This window comes from Myotis daubentonii, chromosome X (assembly GCF_963259705.1).
Source record: "Myotis daubentonii chromosome X, mMyoDau2.1, whole genome shotgun sequence".
NCBI classification, from domain to species: Eukaryota; Metazoa; Chordata; class Mammalia; order Chiroptera; family Vespertilionidae; genus Myotis; species Myotis daubentonii.
The window spans coordinates 50,899,061-50,911,268 of NC_081861.1; positions in this window are offsets into that span (position 1 = coordinate 50,899,061).

The following is a 12,208-nucleotide window of genomic DNA, read 5'->3' on the forward strand; positions in this document are numbered from 1 at the left end:
ATCTGAAGCACAAGGACGGTCCCAGGTTCAGAACATTGAACTTTAGAGCTGCAAGGACCATGGAGAATAAAACTTATGTGCCAAATAAGAAGCTTTCTCACCCCTAAAGGACTATTAGGGCTTAACATCATCTAACAAAACCAACCCAAACAAAAGCCAGCCATCTTGGCAAAGGTTTACCATGTTGCAAAATGTATCTCTACTTTAGACACACTTTCCTGGACAATTCACCTTATAGATACTGCTGCTAGCTGCCCTCTTTTCCTTGGCCAACGCAGAGAAGGGAATTATGGCAGGTAGAATGCTATTGACCACAGAATGCATATATTTTGCATTACATCTGGCAGCAAAATAGTAAATTTGGGAAACTAATGTTAAGTTGGAGGAACACTTGATTGAAACTATAGACCATGGCTGTAGCATTAGAATTGAGCATAAAATGCTATTATACTTATAAATCTCCAGGAGGAAAAATATACATCATGGTCCTCAGAGCATGTTTTGATTTTTTCCCCTACAGCTAAGCTCAGGGTAAGTTTCATTTCTGGGTTCCTAAAAATCTTTTACAGAAGACCCTCTACCTGTTTAAGTCTCTAAGAAGGAACTTGCAACATATCCTGGTAATGGAGATTCCTTTCTTGGTCCCCAAAGAGCAAAGTGATCTATGTTTCAACACAACTGCCTAAAATATAATTTTATCACAGAGATAAATCACCAAATTGATTGTCACAGAGTTAATCTGATCCACTTCTTTGGTTACATCAAATGTGGGCTGATCATTTAATGAATATTATCAGACTTATTTATCTGTGTGGCTATCCAACTACTTCCTTAGTAAAAGACCCCAAATAGTATTTCAAATTTGTTTTATAGACAACAGTTAGCATTTATTGACTTCTTCTTATATCAAGCTTTGCATTAAGGATTTTATATGTAATATATAATCCTACCAACAACCTCCTGAATGTGGTACTATTATTCTCCCATTAAAAAGATGAAGAAACTGAGACACAGAGAGGTTCAAATATCTAGCCCGAGGTCACACAGCTAGTAAGTGGTAGAGCCAGGATTCAAACTTTGACAAGCTCAAGAGTCGTTTTATGTAGCCACTATACAAATGTAATCTTACCATAGGCACAAAGTTTAATTTAAAAATTAAAACTCTTCTAGGTTTGGAGGCAGGAAATATGGGTTGTGATTCTGACTCTGCAATTGGTTTGTGAGACCTAGGGAAAGGCCCTCTGTTTCTCCATGACTGCATTATGCACATGCCAAGATAATTCAATAAAAATGTTAAGAGTCATGAGCAAGCTTTTCAAAAGAAAGTTGTAGGGATGCAAGGTGTTAGTTTTTCACAGATCACATTAAAAAGATTTGCTTTTGCTGGCTCTATGTTTTGCAGTTTGACCCCCATTGTTCTCCTTTCAGTCTCTTCAGAAGAAAAATCCTTAGAAGTTAAGACTTGAAATATGTCCAGCAGAGCAGTCAACCCCTCACTTGTTCAGGCAGGATTACTCCCCATGACACATTCCATGTGTTTTTTGTTTAGTTTTTTTTTTTTTTTAATCTTCTGAACAGAGTACAGTTCTTCCCTTGAATACTGTGTTAGGAATTTCCTCCAAATCTTTTTTTCTTCATCTATAGATTCTATATATTACATTTGATTGTAATCTTCAAATTCAAAGCCAGATAAAACTGTGAAGCATTGAGGGACTGTTTTTTGAAGGCTCTTTCCATGCCCATTCCTTAGCACCATCACCAATGTTACAAGGTGCTGAAATTTGTATGTACCCTGGGGGAAGTAAAGGAATTAGTTCTCTGGAAACACTGTAATTGTGGCTATGCTGGGGTGGGGGGAGCTCCGAGTAACAGGGAATGTATATGGTTATTATTGTACAAGCTAGAGAGCAGTTTTAGGAAGCCCACACTGTGGCACAAACACCAATGCCATTAGGAGTTTTGGCCCAAGGAGAAAGTAAATACTCTATGCCACTTTCTTATTTATTTCTTCCCCATTCTATCTCCTCCCCTGATATAAAGATTCATGGATCTGTGAATGATCTGAAGTAAGGTCTGTAGGTAAGTTACCTTCCAAATCAAGACCCTCTTTAGAGTACTTTTAGCTGAATGAATACAACAGGAGTAAACTGAACTGTCTTGGGGCAAACCGGGGCATCTGTTTTTCTTATCCTGGAGGTAGTTAAAGCTCTCCAAAACTTGAAGGTCTGGATTCACAGTAGAATACCCTACTCTAGGCTCTTGTTTGATACCACAGGGTGCCTCACAGTTGCCCAGGATAACACAAGGAAATGAGAAGGTGCCCTGGACAGTGCATCCAGCCACGGTATCAGCTGTGTTTTTTGTGTGCATATTTGTGCAACATCTCAGATGGAATTGCCATGCTGATTGCAAAAAAGGGAAGAAAAATTAGCACAGTAATTAATTAGAGTCTTGTTTTTAATTCTGCTGTGAAGAGTAATCTTTTGTTAATTTGAACGTGATCTTAAGCTTTAATTGTAGTGTTATTATTTTAAAATATTGGCTGCCCCTTCTCCAAGGTACAAGAGTGTTTAAATTTAAATATTCTAGAGGTAATTTAAGCATGTTATAATTTACTGGCGGGTACTAATGACCCAAAGGAATTCCAGATTGTTTAGTTCAAACAAATGATTGAGATGATAACAGACCATGAACTATGCTCATCACATTTTCAAATTCTCTTGGCCATAGAGCTTTAGTACATGTAAATGGGAATGCATCTATTTATGGGTGTCTCTGAGCTATCATGAGAGGCTGCAACATAAGTGTGTTGGAGAGTTGTAACTTTTCAGCCTGGTTTTGAATTCCTGCTCTGCTATAAGCCATATTTACTCATGACTTCTGGCAATTTAGTATCTCTTCTAAGTTTTAGTTCCACATTTGTAAAATGAGATGAATGACCACCCTCTCAGAGGACTGTTTGTAAGGATTAATGAGCAACATATATAAAGTGCTGGGCACATAACAGACTCCTGATAAATGGTAGCTATTACAATTTACATCGGTATCTTATCTGTAGCTGTGTATTCTTGTGTGTACCTCCATGCTTATATTTTCCAGGTGTCTATATATGACTTTGTATCTTTGTACTTATCTGGGTATGTAGATGTATATTTTGCTGTGTGGTGATATGTGTCTCTCTGTATCTTTGTGAGTGCAGAAGTCTTGTTATGCAGCTCAATCTAGGCATATACTGAGTGAAATTCTGTATGTATGATGAGAACTACTTTAATATAGGGCCTGGGGACAGCTTTGTGCATATCACAGTGCATATCACTGTGCTTTCTGTACTTCATGACCTCATACTAGACCATAAAGACCACCTTAAGCATGACCTGATTTTTAGCAATACCTTAAATTCTTTGGCCTTGATTTTACTCAGTTAGTGGAGATGGTTTGGTTGTGTTTCCTCCTCCTTTTAGAAGTGTGTGTGTGTGTGTGTGTGTGTGTGTGTGTGTGTGTGTGTGTGTTTTGAAATCAACAGTACGTAGCCCACAATTAGCTACTTAATTTTTCTGGTTTTCTTTTTATGTCCCCAAAATAACTTCTTTCTTTCCTTTCCTTTATTGTCTATAGCTTTATGGCTTTTCACCCCATTAACATCAGAGTGTGGAACATCTAATGTCGATTGGACAGCAATCCTTGACTAAACAAATTGTGAGCTCATTCAGTGTAAACTCAAATTTGGACCCCTGTGTGTTGGACAGGCACATTAGCATGTAAGAGAAAGAATATAAGGTTAAAGAATCTCCAGAGCCAAAATGAGAGGCAGATGCTCACCTTTGTAGTATGATTTTAGGATAACTAGGAAATTTTCTCCTTCTATAAGTCCTGGCACTCTTTAATCTAATAGGGATGCCACAAAGCTGGCACCAGAGACGTCAGGCCTGGGTGTGGGGCAGAGCCGGCAATCAGAGGGGTCTGGGGGTCCCCTGCCCAGGCCTGATGCCTTGGCGAGAGGCGTTAGGCCTGGGTGGGGGGCCGAGCCGGCAATCAGAGGGAGATAGGGGTCCCCTGCCAAGGCCTGATGTCTGGGCCAGAGGCATCAGGCCTGGGTGGGGGGCAGAGCCGGTGATCGGGGGGATATGGGGGTCCCCTGCTCAGGCATAAAGCCTGGGCCAGAGGCGTCAGGCCTGGGCAGGTGCAGAGCCAGCAATTGGAGGGGTTTGGGGGTTCCCTTGGCCAGGCCTGACACTTCTGGCCCAGGCGTCAGGCCTGGGTGAAGGGCTGATCTGGCGATTGGAGGGTGATGAGGGTCCCCTCCCCAGGCCTGATGCCTCTGGCCGAGGCATCAAGCCTGGGTGAGGGGCCGATCCAGTAATTGAAGGGTGATGGGGGTCGACACCTCTGGCTGAGGCGTCAGGCCTGGGCAAGGGTGGAGCCGGCGATGGGAGGGAGATGGGGGTCCCCTGCCCAGGCCTGAAGCCTGGGCCAGAGGCGTCAGGCCTGTTGAGGTGGGGGCAAGCCGGCAATTGGTGTGAACTACAGAGGAAACACCTTTTCTGACCTCTCATTGGTTAAGCTCCCTGTATGCCACTGGTAATATTCTTAGTAACTTGGGTAATAAGAATCCAAAAAGGTGATCTAGGGTTTTTCTCCACACTCCTGGCGAAATAAACAAAGGTCCGCTGCTGGAGGGCTAAGAAATGTCATATCTTGCCTAGCCGGTTTGGCTCAGTGGATAATGCCTTGGCCTGCCGATGGCAGGGTCTGAGTTTAATTCTGACCAAGGGCATGTACCTAGGTTGCTGGCTCCTGCCTGGCTGGGGTCCAGATCAGGGCTTATGCAGGAGGCAACCAATCAAAGCGTTCCTCTCACTTTGATGTTTCTCTCTGTCCTTCCCGTTCTCTTCCACATTCTCTAAAAATCAATGGAAACATATCCACGGGTGAGGAGAAAGAAAGAAAGAAAGAGAGAAAGAAAGAAAGAAAGAAAGAAAGAAAGAAAGAAAGAAAGAAAGAAAGAAAGAAAGAAAGAAAGGTCATATCCTATGAAAGACACATCTTGAAAATGCCTAAAGAAAGTTGTCATTTTTTCATGGTGAAGGGACTGGAGCAGCCATGGGCAAACTACGGATCTGGCCCGTTTTAAATGAATAAAACTTAAAAAAAAAAAAGACCGTACCCTTTTATGTAATGACTAGGGGCCCGGTGCACGAAATTCGTGCACTGGGTGTGGGGCGGGGGGGGAGTGTCCCTCAGCCCAGCCTGCCCCCTCTCACATACTGGGAGCCCTCAGGCGTTGACCCCCATCACCCTCCAATCGCAGGTTCGGCCCCTTGCCCAGGCCTGACGCCTCTGGCTGAGGCGTCCGGCCCGGGCAGTGGGGACCCGCAGCTGCAGCGGCCCCACGATTGTGGGCTTCGCTTTAGGCCCAGGCAAGGGACCCCTAGCTCCTGGGACTGCCAGCTTCGACCCTGTCCAGCTCCCATCGCTGGCTCCACCCCTACTTCCTGCTATCACTGGCCAGGGCGGAAAAGGCACCTGATTCTCCCATCATGGCTGGGGGGCAGGGCAAAGGCGGCCCCAGGGCCGCCTTTGCCCTGCCCCCCAGCTCTTAGCTCCCCCCCTGGGTTTCCGATCACTGTCAGTGGCAGGGGGCTTCTTCCTGCTTTCCCTTTCGCCTCCCTGCATTGTGCCTACATATGCAAATTAACCGCCATCTTGTTGGCAGTTAACTGCCAATCTTAGTTGGCAGTTAATTTGCATATAGCCCTGATTAGCCAATGAAAAGGGTAGCTCGTACGCCAATTACCATTTTTCTCTTTTATTAGTGTTGATGTTTACTTTGAATTTATATTAGTTCATACAAACACTCCATCCATGCTTTTGTTCCGGCCCTCCGGTCCAGTTTAAGAACCCATTGTGGCCCTTGAGTCAAAAAGTTTGCCCACCCCTGGACTGGTGTCTGTGTTGAAAAAACCTTGCTGGCTGCGGTGACTGGCAGTGGCTGCAGCAGCGGGGTGATGGGGCTGGTGCCTTCCTCTGATCAGCCCAGTCACCTCCCACAAAGGGAGGCCAGACTGTGGCTTAGGCCCTATCCCCAAGGGGAGCAGGGAGCGGGCCTAAGCCATCACTAGGACATCCCCTGAGGGCTCCCATTATGTGAGAGGGGGCAGGCTGGGCTGAGGGACACCCCCCCCCCAGTGCACGAATTTCGTGCACCAGGCCCCTAGTTATTAAATATCAATCACATGAAGTCCTTAGGTTTTGTGTGGAGACCAGGCACAAAAATGCCATTTCTTTTCTCATTCTCTCCTTTCCACCTTTCAGTGTTCACCCTAAGCCCTCCTCATTGTTCCTAGGAGCAAAGCTGATAAGATAGACCAGTGTTAACTGTCTTGACTATCTTTTCCCCTAACTTTTGGCACTTTAATATAGGGCCTGGGGACATCTTTTTGCATTCTTACCCACAATTAAGCAGTACCCTTACATTTTGAAATGAATCTTCTCTCTATCGCCTGCTTGAGCCAATCTCCCATTTCTTCTACATTGGAGACCATCTATTTGTTAAGGAGGAAATAACTTGATTTAAGGTGTGAATGATTACTGGCTTAATGTATTTATTTTTTTCAAAATAAATGTGAATTTCAAAGGGTAATTTGTTAAAAATAATTTTAAAGTAGGACATTTGTTAGCAAGATATAACATATAAGTAATTAATGTTTTTCCCAATGCACATAAGATGCTGAAATTCACCCAATTCTTCTGGTGCTCACTTTTGTTTTCAACAAGCCTCACAACCATGCTTAATGACGCAAAATGCCACAGACTTTTCCTTGACATAATGGCCACTGGTCATTAGTCTCCTTATGTACCATCATAGAGGTATGGTGCAGCAGAGGTGGCAGGAAATCTCCCCTATTCTATCCATAGCCACTATACTGAACCAAGAGAGTCACATAGCAGAAATAAAACCTAGTCCCACAAACCACCATATAATTGTTGAACCTCTTTCCACAATGTTTAAGAACTTCTTCCCCTTCTCTCTTCTTTTCTTCTATTCTTTAGAAAGTAGTTAAAGCTCTAATTCTACTTGGTGATCTACAAAGGTAGCCACATCACTATGGGACCTAGCTTCTGAGAAATAAGACTCTAAGATAGAAGGCCCTGAGAAGTATGTATTTACCAGAGGCCTGGTGCATGAATTCTTGTACTGGGGGGGGGGGTGTCCCTCAGCCCAACCTGCACCTTCTCCAATCTGGGACACCCTCAGGGCATGTCCAACAGTCAGACATCCCTCTCACAATCCGGGACTGCTGGCTCCCAACCGCTTACCTGCCTGCCTGTCTGATTTCCCCTAACTGCTTCTGCCTGCCAGCCTGATCACCCCCTAACCACTCCCCTGCCAGCCTGATGGATGCCTAACTGCTCCCCTGCCAGCTCAATCGCCCCCAACTGCCCTCCCCTGCTGGCCCAGTCACCCCTAACTGCTCTCCCCTGCTGGCCTTATCACCCCTAACTGCCCTCCCCTGCTGGCCTGGTTGCCCCTAACTGCCCTCCCCTGCTGGTCTGGTCCCCCCAACTGCCCTCCCCTGTCAGCCCAGTCACCCCTAACTATGCTCTCCTGCTGACCTGGTCACTCCTAACTGCCCTCCCCTGAAGGCCTGGTCCCTCCCAACTGCCCACTCCTGCAGGCCTGGTCGCCCCTAACTTCCCTCCTCTGAAGGACATCTTGTGGCTGTGGGCGCCGCCATCTTTGAGAGCAGGGCAGTCAGCATATTCCCTCTTTATTGGCTGTGGGTGCCACCACCTTTGAGGGTGGGGCAGTCAGTTAGCATATTCCCTCCTTATTGGCTGTGGATGCCACCATCTTTGTGATGGTGTGAGGGTCAATTAGAATATTCCCTCTTTATTAGATAGGATATTGGACAGATGTCTGAATATACTGAAATAAATTGTAAGTAAATAATACTAATATTTAACATTTTTGAGTACTTGACTATGTGCTTGGCACTATATTAAGCACTTTGCAGGCATTATATCCTCTGCTCTTTGGAAGTATTACAGTTAATAGGCACAGTGTAAAACACTAGAATACCTAGATTCACATTCTAGAGCAGGGGTGGGCAAACTTTTTGACTCGAGGGCCACAGTGGGTTCTTAAACGGGACCGGAGGGCTGGAACAAAAGCTTGGATGGAGTGTTTGTGTGAACTAATATAAATTCAAAGTAAACATCATTACATAAAAGGGTACGGTCTTTTTTTCTTTTTAGCTTTATTCATTTCAAATGGGCCGGATCAGGCCCGCGGGCCGTAGTTTGCCCATGGCTGTTCTAGAGCCACCACTTATAAGCTGCAAGACTGGGAGCAAGTTATTTAACTTCCCTTTGCCTAGGGAGCCCAATAAATTGGAGATAATAAACGTACTGTCTTTTAGGGTAGTTGGTAGGATTATATGAGATAATAGGTTTAAAGGGTTTAAAACAATACCTGACTCCAAGAACTTAATTAATGTTATCTTTTGTTAATAATTCACCCATTAAACCTGTTAGGTAGGTACTAATATTACCTGTATTTCAAAGATTATGAAACTGAGGCTCAGAGAACTTGACCAAGATCAAACAGTAAGTTGTAGAACTAGTGTTCAAACTCATGTCCGTGAGACTTCTCATTGAACTACTTTGGTACTCTCTATCTACGGTATATAACAGTGAAAAAACACACCCAATTATCAATATGTGAGTCCTAGCTTTACTTATATTGTTAGGTGAATATCTCATTAACTTTTACTATGCTTTTTCACCTTCATCAAGAGTAAATATTAGTAAATGTTACTGCATTCTAATTCACATATATGCATTTAAATTTTGCATTTGTATAACATGGACCTAGACTCTGCCAATACTATTTTTTAATCCTCACCTAAAGATATGTTTTTAATTAATTTGAGAGAAAGAGGAAGGGAGAAAAGAAAAATAAGAGAGAGAGCGAGGGAGAGAGAGAGAGAGAGAGAGAGAGAGAGAGAGAGAGAGAGAGAGAGAAGAGAGAAACACCAATTGGTTACCTCCCATTTAGTGCCCTGACTGGGGGTCAGACCCACAACCTAAGTATGTGCCCTGACTGGGAATCAAACCTGAAACCTTTTGGTGTATGGGATGACTCTCAAACCAACTGAGCCATCTGGCTGGGACCTCTGCCAACGCTTTTATGTCATAATACCTGTGACCAGTAGCTGTGATTTTACTTAAACTACTAAATTAAGGTGCTGTACAATAGCATTATGGGTAGAATATTGAGACTTGGATGTATGAGCTATTCACTTGTGCTGCAGACATTACTCTTTGCTTAATCTTTGACCAAAACAAATTTCACCAATGGAAAAAAAAAAAAGATAAATGTACTTTAATAGGTGTGACACAATGAGGGCTAAGGACATGATCAGGGAGGGAAGAATAGCAGTGTGTGTTTCGGGTCCAGGCTGAGCAAAAAAACCTCATACAACCCCCCTCCCCCCAAAAAACACACACACACACAACAACAACAACAGCTGTCAGTTGGCCAATCAATCTTAGAAGACTGGAGGATGAATGGAATTACAGAGCTTTTTAAATGATGGGAAACACCATTTGACTGTCTGAAGGAAAAAGTATTCCAGGGAGAATATATTGTTTTGGAAAAGGTTCAGAGGTGGGAGTAGGATATGCCTGCAGGAAACCTGAAGCAGGTGTGCCTTAACACATGAGCTATAACCATAAAGTGATGAATGTGACTTTCTTTGATACAAACATACCAGAACTTTATATGCCAACAGTGTTGTCCTCTTCAAAGCAGACATCTTGGAAGCCTAAATTCTTAATGCATCTCAACATACCTTTGAAAATTCTCTTCTGGCCTAGCCTTCAAAGCCAAATAAGCAAACTGTGCCCATAACTTTGGGACATAAAGTGGAAATAACTATCTGTGATGCAAGAGGGTTCTGAAGATTAGAATAAGACTTATGGCTTCTTAGCCATCACCTTTGATGATCACTTGGGAAGCTGGAGAGGTGACCTCTATATCTATGCCGCGGTTCTCAACCTGTGGGTCGCGACCCCTTTGGTGGTCGAACGACCCTTTCACATGGGTCGCCTAAGACCATCCTGCATATCAGATATTTACATTACGATTCATAGCAGTAGCAACATTACAGTTATGAAGTAGCAACAAAAATAATTTTATGGTTGGGTCACAACATGAGGAACTGTATTTAAAAGGCCAGAAAGTTGAGAACCACTGCATAAATCCATCTTACTTGATTAAAGGTGGTGAGACTCATATGGTCTCTGGAATCTTTTCTAGGTCTAACTATCTCTTTTATTTTTCTTGTTTATCTCAAGTTTATAAATTTAAGTGAGTCATCCTGCCAGAGTTTGCTTGCTTGCAAATAGAGAACTAAATAGAGTTAAATGAAATCTTTTACACTTTCTGCCCTCTATGATATTGGTTCCATGTGACCAAATGAATTCCACCTAGGTTTTAATGGATAGAGACAAAAGCAAGAGAACTCTTAATGGAAGCTGCTGTGATACACATTGAGTAAAGGACTGTTATCCTGGAAGCCGATTCAGAGAGTTTGGTAGGGTATATGGGAATTGTTTTATTAAAGGCTTCAGAGAAACTGACAAGTATTAAACAATCAACTGCCATTTAGATTTAACAATGAAAAATGTATGGGAAAATTACACAGAGTCTACAATTGAGCTTGAGGTTGGGATCAGGGATACTCAAATGACATTGGATGGACATGGTCCAGATAAACAGTGGGGCTCTTGAATTTACATTGTGAGTGTAAACATATTGCTACAGGAACATAAAGTTAAAAGGGGAAAAAGAGAAGAAGTGTGTCAATGTGTCAAATGTTAGATAATGTTAGTTAAGAAGTAAGGATCAAGGATGACCCATATTATTCATTAAGCATCTATTATATTCCAATTTCTTTAAATATATTGCTTCAAAGTAAGTCTGTGAATGAGAGTTTATTATACCTATTTTAATGATGAGGAAACAGCCTCAGAGAGGTAAAGTAACTTGCCCAAATATACATAACTAGTAGTTGAAAGAGCTAGGATTTAATATAGATCTCACTGACTCCAAAGTTTATGCTCTTCATTAATATATTAAGCTACTCTTGAAGGATGGGTGTGCACATAGAGAAGAAAGAGCTAGAAGAGAAGTGCCTTTTAAAAAGGCTGACAGTCTGAAGGAAGGAGACTTAAGAATGTAGGCAGAAGTGGGATACCAGGTTGGTACTGCCAATGACAAGGAATGTAGGAGGAAGAATTAAGTAGTGTTTTGAACAGAGATTGTAAACTGCCAGCCTATTGGCCAGGCCAGCAAGAGTGCATGTTTGGTTTGACCAGCACAATGTTTTCTAAAATATCAATATTTTTGCTAGTATTTCAAAAGACAATTCTTCACATAAAAATCCAAGTTTCCAGCTTCTCTTAAAAAAATTAAAATCTCTGGCAATATGGGGCTTGCAATCCCACAGAGCAAAATCTGCTGAAGCCAGGTTGCACATATACTGGCTACTCGCCTTCCAGTTTCCCAAAGTCTTCAGCAGATCCTACACTTTGGCAGCTTCACTCATCAGGTTACCTGCCAAGGCCCTGTAAACATTTTGATTTATGACTGTTTAAATGGTCACACTGGATTGCTCCCTGTTTTTCTTTAAAGAAGATACCATCTTCTAGAAGAAATAGCAATGAAAGTAGGGCAAACTACTTTTCATGTGACTCAAGGTGCTGAAATGTTTATGTGGCTCATTTGACTAATGGCTGAGAGGAGATAAAACCATTATAGTTTCAGCCATTAGCCTAGCTAGAGATTGTATGCTCTTCTTTAGTTTTTCAGTTGTTTGGGCATAGGAGTGGGGGCTCTTGTTTGTTTGTGATTTAGGGTTGGATTGTAAACAGTTTTTAATAGGCAAGCACAGAGAGGACAGTGAATATGTTCAGAGTCCTGGGTAAGTGGACTTCAAGATACCAACAGTTGGGCCTGTTATCTGTTGCAAAGGATCAATGGTGGCCAGAGATGATAGTGTCTCCTTGAAATGAAGGCAGCAGTGTAAAAGTAATAAAGGTATCAGAAGGAAGACTGACTATTCTGGGTGTTGGGAAGAAATATGGGATATAAAACAGTGATCCAGGAAGAGGATTGTTATTTTTTAAGTGAATTTAGTAAGGG